Genomic DNA, 23153 nt, shown 5'->3' on the forward strand with positions numbered 1-23153 from the left:
CTATACTAATATAGAGCTCCCAATCAAAGAAGAAGAAATTAATGTTATCTTAGGGAGAACTTTCACTGGAAGTTTAAATAGATTAGAAGCCAAGATACTTTTAGTGGAAATGAGGCTTTTGCATCACATGGTGACCAAGCTTTTTGTCCCTAGGAGTGGTAGGCATGACCTCTTAACTGATAGGAATATTTGCATCATGTACCATGTGATCACCCAGACACCCTTGAACCTTCCTACTTTGATGTTTGAGGCCATGAGAGAGATCCTGAATAGGTCTAAGGCTCATTTGCCTTATGGTATGGTACTTACCCTAGTCTTTAGGAAGTTCGGAGTCTATTTTGAGGGAGAGGCAATCATCAAATTATCACACTCTGACACCATCAACCACCACACACTGTACCGCATGCGTTTTTCAAAGACTGACGGTGGTTGGTCGAAAGGTGTTGAGGAGAGAGCAGAGGAGGAGAGACTGTCTTCACCTTCTTGTGATTACAGAGCATCTCCTGATATTCAGTTCATGTCTAATCATGAGGCTGGTCCCTCAGTGTCAGTGAAGAGGCATGCTTTAGTTCCACAATCAGAGAGCAGGGTACATCCTTCAGAGTTCAGACTTGCAAATGATCAGATTGAGTTGATGTCCCAGCATGTTGCCTCCATTTTATCTTAACAGTTTGTCACCTCAGTCTTTGCTCAGAGGTTGACATCTCAGGATGACTCAGACCAGACTTTGATCCCTTATATCTCTACTATTTTTAAATGCTCACAGCTCAGTCCGTACGACTTGAGGAGCTTGAGGGATGTGTTCTGAGACTAACTGACAGAGTTCTAGACTTGCAGAGGTAAGTATTAGTCTTAGCCCATCCTCAGTCGCATGAGGACATCACAGAGGTCTCCAATCTATCTACAAAGGTGACTAGACTTTGAGAAGTTTTGGAGGGTATATTTTACTTCTTGAGGAGACAGTTCAGTGACTCCAGTAAGACTATCTCTACTCAGATTGATGCCTTGATGCAGTCCATGATGAGAGCTTTGGAATAATTGGACACCATCAGACTTTCTCTCCTAGCACAGTCCATAGCTTCCCAGGCTCCAAGATCTTCTCGCCCCTCTACTCGTGCCGGTACTTCTACCCGTGGACGAGGCAGACATGGTCGAGGTCGTGCCTGTAGATTTGATTCTACATCTCCTCATCATATCTCTGACTCTTCTAATTTTGATGCCTCCAGCCATAATATATATTAGATCTAGAATAGTTAGTCTTTTATGTCTAGGATCTATCTTATGGCCTTTGTATTTGTTGGCTGATTGACTCTTGGATAGTTGTTATCCATAACTTTTGTATTTTGAGTTGACTCATATGTATTGGGACACCTATGTATTCAATCACATTTTGGACATATATATTTATATGCTTTGAATTTCAATGAATGTTTATGATTGGGATCAATTGAATTGTCTTAATTATGAGATATGAAAAATAACTCATATTTGTGCCATGAAATATTATGAATAGCAATATCTTCTATACGAGCAAATTGATATGTCCTTTATGATTGCTATAATGAGGGGGAGTAGAGAAATAAACAATCAAAGAGGGGGAGTAAAGAAATAAAATATGGTATTAAAAAGGGAGAGTAGAGAAAATATGTCCTTTATGTTATCCTTTCTTTTTCTCTCTTCAAAATTTCTTAAGATCTTAATTGATGCTATCAAAAAAGGAGAGTAGAGAATTAAAAATTGAGATCGAGCAATAAGCAATAGAGAAATAGAATCAAGAGCAATAAACAAAATTATCAAAGCAAATATGTCAAAAATCAAAATTATCAGTAATTTTTAATTTAATCTTCAAAGCAAATGATCTTATAAGTAAATTTTAAATTGATCTTCAAACTACTCATGATGTATTTCATTCAAATAACTGGCTATGATGTTTAAGTAATGCATTTTCATAAATTTGAAATTCATGTTCAATGCTTTATATATGTTATACTCTGCTTTTGCTTAAGTATTTTGTCATCATAAAAAAGGGAGAGATTATTGCTCCTTGAATTGATTTTGATGATTACAAAGTATTTGAGGGGATTACTAATGATTTTGGCTTGAAAAAAGATTTATTGTTTATCAGGGGCAAAATCATAATTTCACCAAGTCCTAACTCGAAAGCCTCAAGAGCAAGAATAGAAGATTTGTGATCTATTGGAGGCAATTTCAAAATTTTTGGATGTGTATTTTGAAAAAAAATTATGTTTATAAAATTGAGTCGATCCCATGAGTGACTCATGTCAAAAGGGGCAGAACGGCATGCTGATTTTTTGGCTGGCACACCAAATTGAGTCGACCTCATGAGTCGATCCCTGTGCATGAGTCGATCCTATGAGTCGACTTCTGTTGCTGTGTACGCCAAAATTATAGAATAGTCATTTTCTATTTTATGCCACAGAAGTCAACCCCATGAGTCGACTCATGTGCATGAGTCGACCCTATGAGTCGACCCCTGTGATGAAAAAACTCCACAACATCTAGTTTTCAGCTCATTTTGATTGCATTTAATGCTTATTTAATGATCTCCAATGGCTCTATTTCAGTCCAGATTTCTCTCTACCATCTATTAAAGCTATAAAGATACTTAAAGGAGGAAAAAAGAAGTAAGATTGAAGGTTCTTCAACCATTCATTTCAGCCCTAAGCAAAGAGCACTCTTGAAGTTAAAGAAGCTTTCATTTCTAGTTCACCAACCCCTCAAGAGCTCATTCAAGTCTTCAACCACCTTGAAAAAAATTAGAAAAGCTTCCTTCTTATTGTGTAAAGTGCATTTAAAGTTTTATTTGCTCATTAAAGGAGTTAAATTTATATTTTCATGTGATTAACTCACATACTCTATTTTATCTTGATCTTTAGTTTTGGAAGGGTTTCAAAACTTGAAAAGGTTAGTTCGAACCTTGAATCGGATTGTATTGGGTTGGCTTGTACCCAAAAAATAAGTGTTCTAACTTAGAATAGCTAGAGTCGGAGGTACCGACATTGTATTCTTGTTGAATATGGTTTAGTAGATTTGAATTCTCAAGTAGGAGCTTGGAGAGTGGATGTAAGTGTAAGGTTGGCACCGAACCACTATAAATCTTGTTTGTTTGTATTGTGCTTACTTGCTCTCTTTCTAAATTTTCTTATCTACCTGCATTCTTGCATCTAATTCTACACCTTGCTTAAATTACTCTCTATGTATATCCTACTCATTGTTATTTAATCCTCATAGTTCTAAATTAACGTTAAATTTTTTAAAAAAACCTAATTCACCCCCCCTCTTGGGTTGCATAGCTGGGCAACAACTTCACATTGATAATATGAAGAAAAGAAAGAGAGCGGATGTGAATGTCACATACCTCTGACACTGCCGACTTGGTCATGTAAATGAGTCAAGAATTAACAAGTTATTCAAAGATAATTTCTTTGATCCTCATGATTATGAATCATATGGAGCTTGTGAATTTTGCCTCATGGAAAAAATGACCAAAACTCCATTTACGGGACATGGAGAAAGGGCAAGTAACATTTTGGACCTTGTACATACTGATGTATGTGGTCCAATGTCGACTCAAGTTAGAGGTGGATACTCTTACTTCATCACATTTACTGATGATAGGTCTAGGTTTGGATATGTGTATTTAATGAAATACAAATCCTAAGCCTTTGACAAATTTAAAAAGTATCAAAGAATGGTTGAGAAATAAATTGATAAAAGTATTAAAGATCTTCGATCTGATCGAGGAGGAGAATACTTGTCTAGTGAGTTTCTCAATTATTTAAAATAAAATATAATACTCTCTCAATAGATACCTCCTTATACTCCATAATTAAATAAAATTATGTAGAGGAGGAATTGCACCTTATTAAATATGGTGCGGTCCATAATGTGTTTCATGGATCTTCTGATATCTTTTTAGAGATACGCCCTCGAGGCTGCAGCGTATATCTTAAATAAAATATCTTCAAAATATATTTTTAGCACTCCATATGAAATATGAAAAGGGAAAAGACCAAATCTTAAGCATCTTAAGATTTGGGGTTGCCTGACTTATGTGAAAAATGTTGATGGACATAAGCTGAATGCTAGATCAGAAAAATATAAGTTTGTAGGTTATCCCAAGGAGAGTATAAGATACTACTATAATCCTACTCAACAAAAGGTATTTGTTGGTAGATATACTATTTTCTTGAAGAAAGAGTTTATCCAAAAAGGAGGCAGTGGGAGGTCTATCGAACTTAAGGAAGTTCAAAACCTACAATCCATCTAGGATTTACAAAATGGTTCTCAACCAGTGTGCCCATTATTGAGACACAACCACTACACACACCTCCTCTCTGAAGGTCAAATAGAGTACGTAATGTACCACTCAAGTATGGGTTTATCATTGAGAACGATAATACATCCCACATCATTGAGAATGATGATCCCATGATCTATTCGGAAGCTATCAAGAGTAGTGACTCTGACAAGTGGCTTAATGCCATGAAATCCAAAATGGACTCTATATATGCTAACCAAGTATGGACTTTGATTGATGCACCCGAAGATGTGACCTCAATAGGTTGCAAATGGGTCTTCAAAAAGAAGATTGGAGCAGATGGCCAGGTAGAGTCCTATAAAATCAAGCTGGTGGCAAAAGGTTTCAGACAAAAATAAGATGTTGATTATGAAAAAATCTTTTCGCCAGTAGCCATACTCAAGTCTATTCGGATAATGCTTGCTATTGCAGCATACCATGACCATGAGATCTAGCAGATGGATGTCAAGACTGCATTCCTCAATGAAAACTTTGAGAAAGAAGTCTATATGACTCAACCAGAGGGATTTGTCTCTAATGGAAGAGCAAATCAGGTATGCAAGCTGAATAGATCCATTTATGGATTAAAACAAGCATCGAGAAGCTGAAACATCCATTTTGATAAGACAGACAAATCGTTTGGCTTCATCAAAAATATGGATGAACCTTGTGTGTACAAGAAGAATAGTGGGAGTGCTATTGTCTTCTTGGTCCTGTATGTGAATGACATACTGTGTTAGAGTTTTATGGTTTCATGCATGCATGATTTTTCAAAACGAATACGCAGTAGAATTTAAAAATTTTTTAGATTAAATCTAATTTAATTTAAGCATGCATAAGATCAAATCTTCAAACCATAAATAGGATCATCATATGTGAGATTAGATTCAGATATAGAAATCAAATAGACAAAAATAAATTTAAAACATACCTGGATATGGATCAATCTTCAACACAAACAGATGATCATGGATGTCTTTCGAAGATCCCTTTAGCCACACAAGCATTTGGCCTCTACGGGTATCCATACAAGACTCTGATCTGATCAGAAGTCTTTTGATCTCACTAGAATGTTAGCTTCCTTGTAGAGATCGCATCTTGATGGTTGAAAATCTTCTTTTCTTTCAAGACACTCTTAGAGAACAAGAAGATATAGGAGGATCTTGATCTCTATACTAGAGATCATGAGAAAAATCTTTTCTTCTCTTTTCTTCCTAAAATTCAGGCACCAGATCTTTACAATAGAGATGTAATAATTTTGTAAAACTTTTGGACAAAAGAAAGAGGAGACATCAATATCTAAACATGGACAAAAGGGAGAGATAGAGATGTCTAAACAACCAACACTTGGTTGTTACAAAAAGAAGGGATTAAACCAACTCACCTCACACCAAAACCATGCACGCCGTCCCTCTCTTTTTTTGTCCCTTAGTTTTCCATGATAAACCTCTAATTTTTGGGAATCTAAAACCTACTACCAATCACCTTTACACATCCCAAAAGATGGGGATTTTATAGGCTAAGATGGAGTTTGAAATTGGATAATGCCTAGGACTCTTATCCTTTTGATGCCACCCACCCCAAAACTATTTCTGCCCAGATTTACATGATAGAAAAGGAAGAAAATCTTTCTTTCTTACATGCACAAAAGGGGAGAAAAAGTGGAATCAAAGTGGTTGGGGCGTGGGTCTTTTGGGTGCACAAAAATAAGGTGGCGTGGGACTCCTTGTTGCATGGATAAAGGAAGAATTTCAAGAACATGGGACTTTTAGATAAGGTGGCTGTTTTAAATCAAATAAAATATCAATAAATCCTAATCATATTAGAACTTGATTAGACTCAAAAAGATAAAAAAATAAATCTGATTTGGAGCCTAATTTATTTAGATTAGATGTCTCCTAATTGAAGGAGGAGTCCTAGTCCAATTGGACTCTTTCTTGGTGCTTGAGTCAAACTCAATTTTTAATCCTAATCCAATTAAGATTTAGTTCACCTATAGAAATAAGGATTCCTAGTCTAATTAAGAATATATACATCTTAGTCTAATTAAGAATTGGATCAAATTCAAATCCAAATTCAATTGAGACTAATCATCCAATCTTTTTGTGGTTATCTTATAACCCTATAGGGTTTGATCAAATCAAACCCATAAAGAGTCAAATTAAATTCAATCAAATTAGACTTAATGCAAGCCCCATTGCTCAATCAAATTAAGTCAATTAGTAATTCTATTGCTAATTAATCCTCCTATAACTCACTAACTCTTTAGTAAGTTACATAATGCAATATTTGTATTAGATCAATTATCATCAAATTGATAATCAAATCTTGTTATGATTCATAATCATAATTCAATCATCTGATCTGTCAAAAGTCTCTTTTATGTGTGACTCCATAGATTCTATTTTGTCTGATAGTAAGATATATTGTGATCTCTATAACAATAACATTGAAACTCTTTTCAATGGATTGAAACAATTCCAACTCAGCCCACCAAGGATCATTGATCATCAAGATAATCCTCTTGAGTCTCACAATCCATCAGTGACACCTAGCAGTATGTAGTGGCAACCCAGCAGAATAAATAATTAACCTCTAGGTGTAGTTAGCACATGATACAGTCCCTCTATCGTGAGTCCTGACCAGATGGCAGGTCATGGATGAATCATCAAATCTCAACATCGATCATATGATAGATTCAATCAGCTCGAGTCCATATGTGATTCTATGGAAACTCTTTGTCATCAATCACAATGCTATGGCCATAGACTTAAGGACTCAACCTCTTAAATCTCATAGGACTACTCCCTTCTACTAAGATCGATAGATTCTATATTGATGCACACCCCACTCCTACAGTGGATCAACTATCGCCAACATCTACTACAAGGGCTCATTGAGACCCATATTGATATGTCAGTCAAACTCCAGCAGCCTCACTGGGAGCAGTAATGCTATCTCAGGTCAAAGAATCAGTCATACAATTGCAGCATCGAGAAAGTCACTAACGAGTGAGCAGACATCCATGTGACTTTTCATGTTGGTCACGCTCAGTGCTAGTTATTCTCTAACAACCACCTACACTCTTGCTCCAGTGTCTCTACACTGCAGACTCGAGATCCATCTGTCTGAAGGAAGCAATCCGTGCACTGATCTATCTGGATCAATCACCATCCCCATAATGATCCTATAACCATGAGCAATTTAGGAATTAACCATTAATGACACATGTCTCAAATTCTTAACTCTTTAAGAATGTGTCATTATCTTGTTAATCCCTTGGATGATTTATGGACACATAAATATGAATGGTAATATAACTGCCCAATAAGTATAAAATCATATCCTAGAGATATAAAATGTGTCAACCAAGATTGGCTTCTAGGGCATACATCCAACAATCTCCTACTTGCACTAAAGCTAATCTGCCATGTACTAAGCCCCATCTTCACAAGACAAGCTTTAGTCTTAGGCTAGCTAAGTGACTTACTAGTGGGTCAACCACATTACATGTAGAGTTTGCTCTCTGCACCTCTATGTATTTCTACTTGAGATAGTCGCGTGTTCTGCTGCTCTATGTGTTTGGATATCTGGTGAGACCTAGGCTCCTTAGCAAGGACTATAGTGCCATTATCTTTGCAGTATAGTATCACAGCATCTGATGGTATGATAATCAATTCTGCAACTAACATTAGAACCAGAATGCATCCTATACATCTACAGTGTACTCAGCTTCCATTGATCGATTATTTGGAATCTTTTCAAAATATCGACATACGAACACACCCTATGATGTAGACATTCTACTATCAATATCAGTCATGAAATCTGAATTGGTGTATCCTCTCACTTCTAGCTTTGATCATTTTTCAAATTAAGAACATATCCTCAGTTCTTCTTAAGAGCTTATTGTTGCTCCTAGATTGATTTTGATGATTACAAAGCAGATTGAAGGGATACAAATAATTTTAAAATGAAAAAGTCCTTATGCTCTTCAAGGGCAAAATCGTAATTTTACTAAAATCTTGATTTGATAGTACCATTTGGTAGAACAAATGATTTGAAATCTATTGGTGAAAATTTCATTGTGTTTGGACTTATATTTTTGAAGTTATGAAGGTTTGAAGTGCATGAGTCGACTCATGAGTCAACTCATGGCACTGTGAGCTGATTGGCACGCAAAAATTCTCCTTGGCACGCTAGTTTTCTGGCTTGGCACGACCTGTGAGTCGACTCATGAGTCAACCCACAAGGCATGAGTCGACTCATGAGTCGACCCCTGCTAATTTGAGCCAAGAATTTCCAGAAACGCATTCTCTGGTTTTTGCAACAGAGGTCGACTCATGAGTCGACCCCTGAAGCATGAGTCGACTCATAAGTCGACCCCTGCGACGGGAAATATCAGCAACGGCTATTTTTTTGCCCGTTTTAATTACCTTTTATGCTTCCTAAAAATCCTCTAACGGCTCTTTATCTGCCTAAATTGTTTTCTCTTGCTTCTAATGTCATAAAATGCTTTAAATGGTAAAAGAAATTGCAGATTAAATAGCAGATCAAACGTGAAATCAAAGGAGAAAAAAATAGAAGAAAGGATCCAAAATCTGCACGAAAAAGCCTGAGATCAACGAAATATCCAAAAAGAAAAAGAGAGAGGATCCACAATATACAAGAGAGATTGTGAAAGAGAAAAGCAAGAGCATTCAAGAGGATCTTTCAAGCCTATTGTCCAACCTTGATCTAGAGATCTTCCAAAGCTTTCAAGAGATCTTCAATCAACAAACAACCTCTTCTCAAGCATTCGTTCAAGCGTTCATCCATCTTGAGAAAATTCGAAAAGGGTTCTTCATTTGAGTAAAGTTTTTATTGTTATATTAGCTCATTTAAAGGAGCTGTTATTGTATTAATCTGTGCTCAAAATTTTCTAACTCTTTGTGAGTTTTAGTTCTTATTTTTGGAGGATTTTCAAAACAAGAAAAGGTTGATCCGAACCTGAAATCGGAGTGTTTTGGGTTTACTTGTACCCGGAAAATAAGTGATCTAGCTTGGGATAGCTAGTGTCGGAGTTTCCGACGTTTTGTATTCGGGTTGAATACAAAGTATAGTGGATTGAAATTCCCAAGTAGGAGCTTGGGGAGTGGATGTAGGTGCAAGGTTAGCACCGAACCACTATAAATCCTTGTGTTTGTGGTGTGCTTTATCGCTTCACTTTATTTTTTTATTATATTCTTGCATTCCTGCTTTAGGTAATTAATATTGAATTAAAGTCTTTGTTTTGTTCTTCATAAGTATTCAGTTGAGCTTAAAATTTTTAGAAACCCAATTCACCCCCCCTCTTGGGTTGCATAGCTGGGCAACAAGTGGTATCAGAGCCGGTGCTCTAGCCCTTCTTTGATCTAACAATCAAAGAGCCAAAGATCTATGGCAACCCATGTCGGTACTTCTCTAGCCGAGGGGCAATCAACAAACCGATCTCCACTTTTCAATGGGTCTAATTACACCTATTGGAAAGCTCGGATGAAGATTTTCATACAAGCACTCGACTATGATATGTGGAGTATCATAGTGAATGGTCCTCACACACCCACCAAGATTATAGATGGTGAGGAGTCAACCAAACCCGAGAAAGAATGGGATGAGGTTGACAAGAAATTGGCACAATTAAATGCCAAAGCCATGAATGTTCTTTATTGTGCACTAGATGCTAGTGAATTCAATCGTATTTCTACTTGTGCATTTGCTAAAGAAATATGGGATAGGTTAGAAGTAACCCATGAGGGAACAAATCAAGTAAAAGAGTCTAAAATAAACATGCTTGTACATAAATATGAATTGTTCAAAATAGAGCATGATGAGTCCATAACTGTCATGTTTACTCGTTTTACTGATATAATTATTGGTTTGAAGAGTCTTGGCAAATCTTATACTAACAGTGAACTTATAAGGAAGATTCTCAGGTCACTGCCAAGAACTTGGGAAGCCAAGGTGACTGCCATCCAAGAAGCAAAGGACTTGAACACTCTACCTCTAGAAGAGCTTCTTGGATCCTTGATGACTCATGAACTGAGCATGAAGCAACATCAAGAGGATGAAGTCAAAAAGAAAAGAACCATTGCCCTCAATTCCACAACTTCGCCTAATTATGAAATGGATGAATCTGAAGATGAAGAACAGGATGAAGAGATGGCACTCATCACCCGAAAATTTAAGAAGTTTCTAAGAAAAAGAAACAGGAGATGAGAAAGAAATTCACAAAAGGGGAACAAAGCAAAGAAAAAGAGAAAGATCAACCCCTTACATGCTATGAGTGCAAGAAGCCGGGACATTTCAGATCCGAATGTCCACAACTAAAAAAAGGTCCCAAAAATTTCAAAAAGAAGGCAATGATGGCGACTTGGAGTGCGAGTGATGACTCAAGCTCCGACGAGGAAACCTCAACAGAACAAGCCAATCTGTGTCTGATGGCACATGAAAATGAGGTAACTTCTGAATCCACTAGTGAATTCACATTTGAAGAATTGCATGAAGCTTTCTATGACTCAATTGATGAATTAAAGAAACTAGGGAAGAAAAACAAAGAACTGAAATTGGAAAATCAGTCCTTAGTGAAACAAGCTGAAATTCTTTCAATTGAAAAATTCACCTTGAGTCAAGAAAATCAAAACTTAAAGGATGAAATTAACAAACTGAAATCTATAGTAGATAAGTTCACCTTAAGTTCAAACAAACTAAATATGATCCTTGAAAATCAGAAAGCTATATATGATAAGGCTGGACTTGGCTATAAACCTCTGAAGAAATAAAAGTTTCTGAAGGATATTTATGTAAATTATACAGGTAACAAGTCTACAAATATTACTTATTTCAAATGTGGTAGAATAGGACATAAATCATACACATGCCTTAAATCTACCAATACAACTATAAAGAAAATATGGGTTCCAAAAGGAACCATTCTGACTAACCCAAAAGGACCCAAGAAAGCTTGGGTACCTAAGACAGAGACTTGACCTTTGCTTGCAGGTGTGTCTAGCATCCCAAGAAGGAAACAGGAAATGGTATCTTGACAGTGGATGCTCGAGACACATGACTGGTGATGAATCACAATTCATCACGCTTGATGCTAAGGATGGAGGGATGGTCACCTTTGGAGATAATGGCAAAGGAAAGATCATCGGGATAGGTAACATTGGTATCACTCCCTCCAAATACATTGAGAATGTTTTACTAGTTAAAGGTTTAAAGCATAACTTACTTAGCATTAGTCAATTCTGTGATAAAGGGTATAAAGTAGTTTTTGAATCATCTATTTGCATTGTGACTAGTCCTATTAACGATGGCATTAAATTTATAGGACATAGGCATGGCAATGTTTATATGATAGATTTGAATGACTTAGCCAAATTAGACATGCAATGCCTAGTATCCTTGAATGCTAAAATCAATGAGACTAGTTGGCTGTGGCATCGTAGACTTGCACATATCAGCATGCATTCTCTTTCAAAATTAATTAAGAAAGATTTAGTTCTCGGTTTGCCAAAACTGAATTTTGAAAAGGATAGAATCTGTGATGCATGCCAATTAGGTAAACAAACTAGAGTATCATTTAAATCCAAAAACACTGTTTCAACTTCTAGACCATTAGAGCTCTTACATATGGACTTATTTGGACCAACAAGAACCACCAGTCTAGGAGGAAAAAGATATGGCTTTGTAATTATAGATGATTACTCTCGTTTTACTTGGGTTTTCTTTTTGGCTCACAAAAATGAAACTTTTCATATTTTCACTAAATTTCATCGAAAAGTCTCTAATGAAAAAGGATTTTCAATTCAAAATATTAGAAGTGATCATGGAACTGAATTTGAAAATCAAGATTTTGAAAATTTTTGTGATGAAAATGGAATTGGCCATAACTTCTCTGCTCCTAGGACACCCCAACAAAATGGGGTAGTTGAAAGGAAAAACAGAACCTTAGAAGAAATGGCCCGTACCATGCTTTGTGAAAGCAACCTTCCAAGATATTTTTGGGCGGAAGCTATTAACACAGCATGTTACATTTTAAATCGTGCTTTAATTAGACAATTTTTAAAGAAAACCCCCTATGAACTTTGGAAAGGAAGAAAACCAAATATTACATATTTTCATGTCTTTGGTTGCCGATGTTTTGTATTAAATAATGGAAAAGAAAAACTTGGTAAATTTGATGCAAAATCAGATGAAGCAATCTTTTTAGGTTACTCCTCCACTAGTAAAGCATTTAGAGTTTTCAACAAAAGAACTTTAGTAGTTGAGGAGTCCATACATGTTGTTTTTGATGAATCTAACGATCTTCCTTCAAGGAAGAATGAGGGTGTTGATGATGCAGAGCCACTAATAGAAGGTATGAAGGAGATCACTCTGAAAGACTCAACAACTCCAGAAGACAAGGATCAAGAAGACGAACAAAATGAAAGAGGTAAAGAAATTCAAGAACAACCTCAAGGTACAAATGACCTACCCAAGGAATGGAGGTATGTTCACAACCACCCTAAGGAGTTAATTATCGGTGATCCTATGCATGGGGTAAAAACACGTTCTTCACTTAGAGATGTACTTAATCATTGTGCTTTTGTATCTCAACTTGAACCTAAAACTTTTGAAGAAGCTGAAAATGATCATAACTAGATTAATGCTATGCAAGAGGAACTTAATCAATTTGAAAGAAATAATGTTTGGACCTTAGTATCAAGACCTAAAGATTATTCAATAATTGGCACAAAATGGGTCTTTAGAAATAAATTAGATGAGCATGGAAATGTAATTAGAAATAAAGCAAGACTGGTTGCTAAGGGATATAATCAAGAAGAAGGAATTGATTTTGATGAAACTTTTGCACCTGTTGCTAGATTAGAAGCTATTAGACTTCTACTTGCATATGCTTGCTTTATGAATTTCAAGTTATTTCAAATGGATGTTAAAAGTACATTTTTAAATGGATATATCTCTGAAGAAGTATATGTAGAACAACCCCCTGGATTTGAAAATCATACTTTTCCTAATCATGTCTTTAGATTAAATAAAGCTTTATATGGATTAAAACAAGCACCTAGAGCATGGTATGAAAGGCTAAGCAAATTTCTACTAAATAATGGTTTTTCAAGAGGCAATGTAGATACAACCCTATTTATTAAAAGAAATCAAAATGATATGCTAATTATACAAATTTATGTTGATGACATAATTTTTGGGTCTACTAATGAATCCCTTTGTCAAGACTTCGCTAAGCTTATGCAGGGGGAGTTCGAGATTAGCATGATGGGAGAACTCACCTTCTTCTTCGGACTCCAAATCAAACAATCAAAAGAGGAAATCTCCATCATCCAAAGCAAGTACACCAAGGAACTACTCAAAAGATTTGGAATGGAGAACTGCAAACCAATTGGCACACCAATGAGTCCCTCATGTAAGCTTGACAAGGATGATGAAGGTAAAAGCGTAGACTTAAAATACTATAGAGGTATGATTGGCTCATTATTATATTTAACTGCAAGTAGGTCTGATATAATGTTTAGTGTTTGCTTATGTGCTAAATATCAATCTAATCCTAAAGAATCTCATTTGAATGCTGTTAAAAGAATCCTTAGATACTTAAATGGTACTCAAACTCTAGGGCTATGGTACTCTAAGGACTCACAAATTAATTTATTAGGATATTCATATGCTGATTTTGCTGGATGTAAATTAGATAGAAAAAGCACAAGTGGAACTTGCCAATTTCTTGGAGTTAACCTAATCTCATGGTTTAGCAAGAAACAAAATTCGGTGGCACTGTCTACGGCTGAGGCCGAATACATTGCAGCTGGAAGTTGTTGTGCTCAAATCTTATGGATTAAGCAACAACTCGAAGACTTTGGAATCAAACTTAATGAAACACCAATAAGATGTGACAACACAAGTGCCATAAATCTATCTAAAAATCCAATTCAACATTCAAGATCCAAACATATTGAAATAAGACATCATTTCATAAGAGAACATGTTCAAAATAAAAATATAATTCTTGAATATGTTTGCACTGAGAATCAATTAGCTGATATCTTTACAAAGGCCCTTAGTGAGGATAGTTCTGTGAAATTAGGAGAAATCTAGGAATTCTAGATCCATTTGCCTAAAATTTCTCAATTTCCAAAGAATTGATTAGAGCTCAATTTTCAATAACTATCCTGGTCCCAAATGCTCAAATTTATCATTCTAAAAACTTATCTTTGAGCAAAATTCCTTCACTCAAAATTTTAAATTTTTTTGAAATTTATTCACATTTTTCTTGATTTTCTGAACTTCATGAGTCGACCCCCATGAGTCGACTCAATGGCAAACTTGTAAATCCCACCAACTTTCAACGAGTTCATTGTTTTTATAAGAGTTACTGTTTGTGAGATGACTCATCTTCCCATCGTTCTTCTTCCAAAAGCCGTCTTCTCCAACTCTTTTTTGCTCCAAATCCAAGGATTAATTTTGAGGCTATTCTCCCTCCTCCTCTCCACCAAAAATCGCCTCCTTCAAAAGGATTTTCTGTGCTTTCTCGCTTTGCTTGGCGCGGTTGGAACGTGCCCTAGCACTTTATCGAACTTCCAAAATCCACTTCTTTTCTCCACCAAAATCCTTCTTTACTCTCTTGTGATCCCTCCTTCACTCAATTCAAGTCTCCTTACCTGCTACTTCAGTGGATATAGCTCCAAAGATGAAGCTTCCTCAAAGAAGGAAATCAATCCGTGAGCCTGAAGAAATTGTCCGAAAGAAAAGGCATGCTCAGTCTTCAACTGCTCCCACTCCAGTTTCAACATCTGCTCAAGGTCCCTCTCAATCCTCCATAAGCCCCAGTGTAAATCCTCTTTCTGATAGAAAAGTAGAAATCGGGAAAAATATAGATTTTCGGTTCTTTGAGAAAGAAGGTTTTACTTTTGCTATCAAAATTAAAAATCAAAGATGGGAACTCTATTGCTCTCTTAAGGAAGTCACCTATGTTGACCTAGTAAGAGAATTCTACCAGAATCTACATTATGGAAACGGGTCAGTGACTTCAACTGTAAAGGGAATTGATATCTGCTTGGATTCTAGGATATTGGGAGAAATACTTCAGTTGCCTAGTGAAGGATATTCATATATGAAACTCCCAATTAAAGAAGAGGGGATCAGAATGATCTTAGGAGAAACTTATTCAGGAAGTTTAAACAAATTGGAAGCAAAGATTTTGTCCATTGAGATGAGGGTGCTGCATCAGATAGTTTCAAAGCTCTTCTTTCCTAGGAGTGGTAGACATGACTTGCTTTCCAGCAGAGATGTATGTGTCATGTTTCATGTCATCACTCAGACCCCCCTAAACCTCCCTGCACTTATGATAGAGGCCATGAGAGAAACTTTGAACAGATCTAAGGCACACTTGCCTTATGGTATGGCCCTTACTAAAGTATTTAGGAGGTTTGGAGTTAGTTGTGAGGGGGAGGCTGCTACTAAGCTCTCACATGTGGATACTTTCAACCAACACAGCCTGCACCGAATGAGAATTACAAAGACTAATGGTGGTTGGATCAAGGGCTCTGAAGAAAGAACTGAGGATAGAGCTGAAACAAGAGCTGAAGACAGAACTGAAGGCAGAGTAGAAGAAGAAGGTCCATCTTCTCCTGTACATGACTTCAGGGCAGCTTCACCAGATACCCAGTTCATTTCTGATACTGAGGCTGGCCCTTCAGAGTTTACTAGGATGCCCACACCAGTTTATCAGCCAGAGAGCAGAGCACCTCATTCAGAGTTCAGACTGGCTGACGATCAGATCGAGCATATATCTCAGCGTGTGGCTTCTTTGCTGTCTAGTCAGTGGAGTAGTACTTCTTTTGCACCTGGAGCTACCTCTTCTGATCAGACTATTACTCCCCACATCTCCACTGTGTTTCAGATGATTTCAGATCAGTCCATCAGGATACAGCAACTTGAAGACACAGTCTGGAGATTGACTGGCAGAGTTCTAGACTTGCAGGGGCAAGTCCTTGCTTTGGCCCATCCCAAACCACAGGAGTCAATCATTAAGGTCACAGACCTCACTGCAGAGGCTGGCAGGCTCAGAGGAGCACTAGAAGGTGGATATGAATTACTGAGGAAAGAGATCCGAGGATCGAGTGAGCATGCTACCACTCAGTTCACTGCTCTACTTTAATCTGTTTCTAGAGCACTGAATGTACTTGATTCTATTAGACTCACCCTTTCTGTTCAGTCCTTAGCATCTCAGCGTTCTCAGCCTCCCAGTTCATCTCGCTCTCCTGCTCGTGGCAGAGGCAGATGGGGTAGAGGACGTACTTCTGATCCATCATCTCCTCACCCTATATCTGATGACTCCGATCATTGACTTATCTTGATCTTTACTAGATCCTAGGTACTAGTGTCTTGTTCTAGGATCTGTACCTTGGGGCCATGTATTGACAATTAGCTGGTTGATTTTTATAATATGAACTATGTATTGAAACAATTATGTTTTTAATGGAATCATCTTTTGCTTATATTTCTACCTTTTGTAATGATATCGATCATATTTTGGTTATATATTTTCTTCTTGATTGAAATATTGTCTTCTCTTTGTTGTTGTTTGCTGTTGATAATTGCTATATTAAGGGAGAGCAAACATCTGTGATATACTCTAAAAGGGAAGAAATTAAAGAATATTTCTGAAAAAGAAAAGTTAACCATGTCTGATGATGTCAAAAAGGGGGAGAAAGTAAACAATTAAACAAAAAGCAAGCAACTCATTAAAAGCAAAACCCTAAATTATGAAAGAAAAAGGGGGAGAAATTAAACAAAAAGCAAGAAAAAGGGGGAGAAATTAAACAAAAAGCAACTCATCAAAGGCAAAACCCCAAAAGCAAAATTACAAATTATGAGAAATTAATTGAAGAATTTAAAGTACAATGCTAAGTACAATGCAATTATGTAACTTTTAAATTACTTCTTTACATATGCTCTGATTTACCTTAAAAATTTAAATATGCTCTGATATATTTCAAAATTCAGACTTGCTCTGATACATCTTTTGAAATTTACCTTGATACATCTTAAGAAGTTTAACTTACTCTGATACTCCCTAAAATTTCTTTTAACTTGCTCTGATACATTATAAAATTTGCTCTGATACAGTGTGAAATTTTCTCTGATACATTACAAAATTTGCTCTGATACAGTGTGAAATTTTCTCTGATACATTATAAAATTTGCTCTGATACAGTGTGAAATTTTCTCTGATACATTACAAAATTTACTCTGATACAGTGTGAAATTTTCTCTGATACATTATAAAATTTTCTCTGATACATTACAAAATTTGCTCTGATACAGTATGAAATTTTCTCTGATACATTATAAAATTTGCTCTGATACAGTGTGAAATTTTCTCTGTTATATTATAACATTTACTCTGATACATTGTAAAATCTTTTCGGATAACATTGTAAAAATTATTTTTTTTGCTCTGATATATTGAAAAAAATTTATTTTTCTCTCTTGCTCTGATATATCTTAAACTCAAAATGATCTAATACTCTTTTCAAATGTTTATGAAAATGGACAAACTATTTTTGCATATGACCATTTATATCACATGCCAAAAGAATCATATTTCTCAAGCATATACACCTACAGTGCATTCTTTTGAAATTAATGCATTCACATAAATGCTTTTGTTCAAGTGTTTTATCATCATCAAAAAGGGAGAGATTGTTGCTCCTAGATTGATTTTGATGATTACAAAGCAGATTGAAGGGATACAAATAATTTTAAAATGAAAAAGTCCTTATGCTCTTCAAGGGCAAAATCGTAATTTCACTAAAATCTTGATTTGATAGTACCATTTGGTAGAACAAATGATTTGAAATCTATTGGTGAAAATTTCATTATGTTTGGACTTATATTTTTGAAGTTATGAAGGTTTGAAGTGCATGAGTCGACTCATGAGTCAACTCATGGCACTGTGAGCTGATTGGCACGCAAAAATTCTCCTTGGCACGCTAGTTTTCTGGCTTGGCACGACCTGTGAGTCGACTCATGAGTCGACCCACAAGGCATGAGTCGACTCATGAGTCGACCCCTGCTAATTTGAGCCAAGAATTTCCAGAAACGCATTCTCTGGTTTTTGCAACAGAGGTCGACTCATGAGTCGACCCCTGAAGCATGAGTCGACTCATGAGTCGACCCCTGCGACGGGAAATGTCAGCAACGGCTATTTTTTTGCCCATTTTAATTACCTTTTATGCTTCCTAAAAATCCTCTAACGGCTCTTTATCTGCCTAAATTGTTTTCTCTTGCTTCTAATGTCATAAAATACTTTAAATGGTGAAAGAAATTGCAGATTAAATAGCAGATCAAACGTGAAATCAAAGGAGAAAAAAATAGAAGAAAGGATCCGAAATCTGCACGAAAAAGCCTGAGATCAACGAAATATCCAAAAAGAAAAAGAGAGAGGATCCACAATATACAAGAGAGATTGTGAAAGAGAAAAGCAAGAGCATTCAAGAGGATCTTTCAAGCCTATTGTCCAACCTTGATCTAGAGATCTTCCAAAGCTTTCAAGAGATCTTCAATCAACAAACAATCTCTTCTCAAGCATTCGTTCAAGCGTTCATCCATCTTGAGAAAATTCGAAAAGGGTTCTTCATTTGAGTAAAATTTTTATTGTTATATTAGCTCATTTAAAGGAGCTGTTATTGTATTAATCTGTGCTCAAAATTTTCTAACTCTTTGTGAGTTTTAGTTCTTGTTTTTTGAGGATTTCCAAAACAAGGAAAGGTTGATCCGAACCTGAAATCGGAGTATTTTGGGTTTACTTGTACCCAAAAAATAAGTGATCTAGCTTGGGATAGCTAGTGTCGGAGTTTTCGACGTTTTGTATTCGGATTGAATACAAAGTATAGTGGATTGAAATTCCCAAGTAGGAGCTTGGGGAATGGATGTAGGTGCAAGGTTAGCACCGAACCACTATAAATCCTTGTGTTTGTGGTGTGCTTTATCGCTTCACTTTATTTCTTTATTATATTCTTGCATTCCTGCTTTAGGTAATTAATATTGAATTAAAGTCTTTGTTTTGTTCTTCATAAGTATTCAGTTGGGCTTAAAATTTTTAGAAACCCAATTCACCCCCCCTCTTGGGTTGCATAGCTGGGCAACACTTATGGTCATTTTTACAGCAATCCAGCACTGACAGCTTGGATACAACTGATATCTACTAGTGACAATTACGGTATAACCAGTTCAAGTACTTTATGGCATACGACTATACCCAAGAGGGTAGCAGACCCCTCTTTAAAATTTCTATGCTGAATCCTTTCAGCATCCAGTCTCTGTATTTTATCTGTGAAAACACAAGCATCCAATTGCATCTATCTCTATAGATCTTTGGGACGCTCGCTTTATGTCTTTTATGGAGAAATCTATATTCAATCATATTTTAACCGATGTCAGTTTTGAACACTCCCACTGACCCTTTTGAAATTCATAATTTTTTTTAATCAAATAATTTGATCATATCATCAAAATAACTTGTTTCAATTCCAAGATTATTGTGGTCCTTGTGATCATCTATCACAAGAAGTAAAATCCATAGGCTATTCCATATAGAAATCTTTAGAAGATCTCTACTCAGGAAAGCTATTTCACATCCCTTTTTTGGAGTCGATATCGTACATCGCCTCATTATAGATTCTAAGATCATTTCTATGCTCTCCATCTCTCATGAGAAATAATTTTCTCTACATCCTCTGCTAAGCATACCCGAGTATCTTTCGAGAGGATTGAAGATCCTACTATGTGTACGAGATGGAGAAGGAATATATGTCTACTGGCTCATGATGAATAGGTTCTTAAGATTCTATAGCTCGTTGCTCTTCAGAGACACTCACTTTGAGCTTGACTTTTCTCCCACTGCTTTATCTTAGTCAAATAATTTTCCAAGAAGATAGCATGTCGGGTCACAATCATATTGTGATTCTTTTAGAAAGTAATATCCCAAATTCTTTTAGGATGAGCTTTATAGACCTATCCTCTAACATATCCACCTGCTCTGCTAAACATAGGCTAGACATCTTTGAATCTCAGAATAACCAAGATTCAGTTCTCACCATGCCACACCTCATACGGTGTGGTAGGAATAGGTTTAGAGAGAACCCAATTCTATAAAAATAAAGCATGTCCCTAAAGAAACATAAATCAGTGAAGTTCATTATGGATCAGACCATATCTCATATAGTTTCTTGACTCTTCTTATCTCGTCAAACTGAGATTTACTAAAAGTAGTCCAATATGAAGCTATGCCATATTATGAGATAACCGAGAAATTCTTTTTATTGGTCTTGCATCCTCGATCCAATCGAAGTACCTATAGGAATTTTTTGATTTGTTTCTCTACTTACATCTAAATTCTTTGAACCTTTCAAAAATTTTAGATTTGTATCTCATATACAAAGTAGAGACAACTCCTTGATTAGCACATCACATGGGCTACACACATCAAATGTGTACAAGAATAAATATCTCAATGATCCTTTTTCTCTTGTCCCACAAGAGTAGCTTGGTCATATTTTCTCAAAGAGATGATACACAAACTAGATTTGACTCAACAATCAATGAGTCCAAATGCCCATATTCTTCAATTTTTTAATAATTTCTTCTCCAATATGACTTACCCTAAGGGTCCACATATACTCAAGATTTACCTCAATTCTGGATTTCTCAAATCCAATGGCATTCACTACTTGCTCAAGTTCACAGATGCATCATCATACAGATGATAGAGACTGTCTCTAAGAACTAAATCCTAACGATGATCGCGAAGGATAGATACCCATGGCCACAGTAGCAACTATTGCCCTATAGCCAATTCAAGGGTTACTTTCTCAGCCCTCTATCTTCCCATCGACTCTACACTAGATCCCATAGCTCAACTAGGAGAAAAAAAAATTGTAAGGATAATATTGAGCAATTTTGACATGCCTACTCTAGGTGTCTTTATTTCTTTAGGCTCTTCAGGTATTTATCTCTGAACTCTTTCAAAGTTTCTTTGTTAGCAATACTTTGACCAATTCAGATCAGGTACCATGATGATCTTTCATATGGTAGTTTATAATAAATTATCCTTATAAACTAATCAGAGATCGTAGGATCAAATCCATAAGCAATTCCTTATGCATTATCATGTCAAGCCTTTAGAGCTCCTTAATGTCCTTGATCATTATCAAATAATGATCATAAACTGATTGCCCATCACGCATCACATGCACTGTGCGACTCTGATCACCTCATAACACTTGTAGATGAATCAACATGTCATAGGCAGTGAACATGTGATCATGCATAGCACCTATCTTAATTGTCATTGTTCATCCACTCATCAAGTATAGCTCATTGATTATGGGTTGGATGAATCATTAACAATAGAATAGCATGGTAGAGAACATTGCTTAATTTTTTAAAATTAAGAATAATTCTTAAGTTTATTAGTCAGTCTATGTACTTGGTTTTGGTTAATCGGTTAATATCTAAGACTCAAGCTAGAGGGTTGGAAGTTGACACAATGAACAGCAAAGAGCAAAGATTCTAATTGGATGTTTGTACTTAATTTTTGTAATTTACTCTGGGAGCTTTTAGATGTAAAAAGTGACTCCCACTATTTTATCAGATCTTTCACACTCTTCGGATGGAGAAATAAAAATCCTGACGCGATAATTGAGTTTCTAGTAGGTGCTGCGGTCCCACTGATGTCATGTACCTCACCTAATAGTTATTGGTAACACAAATAAATACCGTTGCATGGACAACTCTTTGTCCAGATACTTCTCTAAGTATATTGTAGCCACTTAGTCTCTAAGTCATGTGGGCTCACCTAACAGTTATTGCCCGCGCTCCTTAGTTAAGCCAGACCTACCATTCACAAAAAGGTACAAAACCGTCATTGGGTCCCTCACCTAACAGTTATTGGGCCTAACTCCATCTTTACCCCATAACAACTCTTTGCTAATAGAGTGGTTGCATGTTCTCGATGCAACTGAACCACTATGACCAGCCGAGAACAATCAACATCGATAGTACGTTCGCACATCTACAATGGTGGAAGACCTTGGATTTAATATTTGATGGAGAAATTTTGGTTTAGGTCTCATCTAATCAGTCATCACATGATTGATGTAATTGGTATGGGCTAAATCAAACCACCAAGCAATCATATTTGAGACTCAATCTTCCAAATTGGCTAGGTAAGTGGAGATTGGTGGGGGTCCCCCCGTTGCTTTCCTTAGACATCAATAAATTGATCAGATAAATGAACAGAACCAATTAAATAATCATATTTTAATTACTTGCCTTAGACACCAATTGAATAATTGATCCGAATAGGTTAGCTTAGGTGAATCAGACTCGAGCCACAGAGCCGAATTAGGTCCTTAGGTTAATTAATTCTATATATGAATGTTAATCGATTCGATCAATAATAATTGTATGATCTTAAGCTCTATTGATCTCACCCTAATCAATACTTGACTCAGTTTAATCAACTGCTAAATCGATTTAGACCCTATATGATCAAATCAAAAACTTTTTGGTGTAATCAAATTACATGACCTAATTTGATCTACCCATGACCGATCCCTCATGCACAAATACTAATTTCAGATCTTAAATCAAAATTTTTAGATCTAAATTCTTTACATGAAGAGTAAATTTTGATCTCAAAATAATTTTAGATCATGATACAAGTATGTATCATATACATAAATAAGTTCAGGTCATTGAAACAATTTCAGCCCTAAATATAATTTCATATATC

This window comes from Elaeis guineensis, chromosome 16, assembly GCF_000442705.2.
Source record: "Elaeis guineensis isolate ETL-2024a chromosome 16, EG11, whole genome shotgun sequence".
NCBI lineage: Eukaryota > Viridiplantae > Streptophyta > Magnoliopsida > Arecales > Arecaceae > Elaeis > Elaeis guineensis.